The following is a 2,461-nucleotide window of genomic DNA, read 5'->3' on the forward strand; positions in this document are numbered from 1 at the left end:
AGCAACGTTTGTGCTCTTTGAAGATCTTGCCTCTCCCGTCTGACGAATTAATTAAAGATTGCCATGGTTTACCTTTAACAATTTTGTTGTGGTCTGCTTTTTAAGAAACAGACTTTAACAAGGTGACACACAAGCTGGAGGAACAGCAGTGTCCAGACCCAACACGTTGCCTGTTCATTCCCCTCCAAAGTGCCGGTAGAACTCAGCAGGTCAGCCATCCGTGGTGGGAAACGGATGGAATAGTGTATCTAATCTAAGCCCTCCTTGCCCATCTCCTGGAGAAGACAATGAACAATACCAGCACCTTATCATTCATACTGTACCTAAGTGAAAATGTGTAAAGCAACCCAAGCTGCACACAGCCGACTGCTCAAAGTACCAGCTGGCTGCCACAGGCCGAAAAATATAAGGGCATTTTAAAGTGTTTTTTGTTTTAAAGAAAATGTTCGCGCATTTGTCCCTTACGTAACAAATAAAGCAAGTTTAGCCTGACCTTGCAATGAAATAGTTTAATTTGGTCAAGTTTGGTCCATAAATTCAAAATGGAGATTTGCTGAAAATCAGAAAGCAGTCACATTTAAAAGAGAACTAGACTAAGTGGGACCCGTTGGATCGCATCTTCATACGTCCCCCCAACGCTATATTCCACCTCTCTGCCAATTCCAATATTGTTGGCCTGTGGGGGTGGAAGCTTTCTGGATCGCTAGCATTAGTGTTGTGGACCGAAGGTTTCCAGAGGGCGAATACGGACACTGTGGGTCGAATGGATTATTTGGCTGGCAGCTCAGTCACTCAGGCCTGGCAGCTCAGTCACTCAGGTCTGGCAGCTCAGTCACTCAGGCCTAGCAGCTCAGTCACTCAGGCCTGGCAGCTCAGTTACTCAGGCCTGGCAGCTCAGTTACTCAGGCCTGGCAGCTCAGTTACTCAGGCCAGGCAGCTCAGTCACTCAGGCCTGGCAGCTCAGTCACTCAGGCCTGGCAGCTCAGTCACTCAGGTCTGGCAGGCTGGCAGCTCAGTAACTCAGGCTCAGTAACGCTTAGTGGCTCTCCGAAAGCGCAGCCATTCCGGCCTATTAGGTTCCCATTGTGATGAAGAACATGAAGGCATGCCAAGTGAAAAAAAGGGTTTATTAAAGTTTAAGATGTGAATGATTCTTTAAATATAACAACAATTTAAACGTTAAATATGAGATTTATTGAATTATTTCTTGTTGTGTCTCTTGTTGTGTTTTGCTGCTCAGTGCCTCTTAATGGCTCTTCGCTGTTGATAAAAAAATGGGGACATTGAGCGGTCAAATTTTAACAAACAAAATCTGAGAATTTATCTCAAAAATCATTCAGTGCAGACTTGCACATCCAATCTCACAGCACTCCAAGCGGACTGCACGCCACAAATCCAACCGCACAGCACTCCAAGTGGAATACAGGCCACAAATCCAACCTCACAGCACCAAGCAGAGTGCAGGCCACAAATCCAACCTCACAAGATTCCAAGCAGAGTGCGGGCAGCAAGTCCAACCTCGCATCCGAGCGGCGTCACGTGCGTCTCTCTCTCTCCCTCTCCCGGTCTTTCGTTGCCTCTCACTCACTCTCCCCGTCTCTCTCTCTCCCTCTCTCTTTCTCCTTCTCTCTCCCTCTCTCTCTCTCTCCTCTCCTCTCTCTCTCTCCTCTCTCCCTCCCTCTCCCTCCCCTCCTCTCTCCTCTCTCTCCTCCTCTCTTCTCTCCGCTCCTCTCATCTCTCCTCCTCTCCTCCTCCCTCTCTTCTCCTCTCCCTCTCCTCTCTCTCCTCTCCTCCTCCTTCTCTCCTCCCTCCTCTCCTTTTCCTCCTTCTCTCCGGACTCTCTCTCTCTCCTCTCCTCTCCTCCGCTTTCCTCTCCTCCCCATCCCCTCTCCCTCCTCCTCGCTCTCCTTCTCTTGTCTCTCTCCTCTTCTCGCTCTCCTCTCCTCTCCTCTCCCTCTCTCTCTCTTCTCCTTCTCTCCTTCTCTCTCTCTCTCTCTCTCTCTCTCTCTCTCTCTCTCTCTCTCTCTCTCTCTCTCTCTCTCTCTCTCTCTCTCTCTCTCCCTCTCTCTTTCTCTCTCTCTCTCCTCCTCTCTCTCTCTCACCTTCTCTCTCTCTCTCTCTCTCTCTCTCTATTTCTCTCTCTCTCTCTTCATTCTCTTCCTGTGTTTCTCTCTCTCTTTCTCTCTCTCTGTCTCTCTCTCCTAAACTCTCTTTCCCTCTCTCTCTCTCTTTCTCTTCCTCCCTTTCCCTCTTTCTCCCTCTCTCTCTCTCTCCTCTTCCTCTTCCTCTCCTCTCCTCTCTCTTCTCTCCTCCTGATCTCTCGCTCTCCTCTCCCTCTCCCTCTCTACTCTCTTCCTCTCTCCTCTCTTTCTCTCTCTCCCCTCTCCTCTCCTCTCCTCTCTCCTCTCTCTCTCTCTTCTCTCTCTCTCTCCCTTTCTTCTCTCCCTCTCTCTCTCCTTCT

This window comes from Leucoraja erinacea, unplaced genomic scaffold (genome assembly GCF_028641065.1).
Source record: "Leucoraja erinacea ecotype New England unplaced genomic scaffold, Leri_hhj_1 Leri_1272S, whole genome shotgun sequence".
Classification (NCBI taxonomy): Eukaryota; Metazoa; Chordata; class Chondrichthyes; order Rajiformes; family Rajidae; genus Leucoraja; species Leucoraja erinaceus.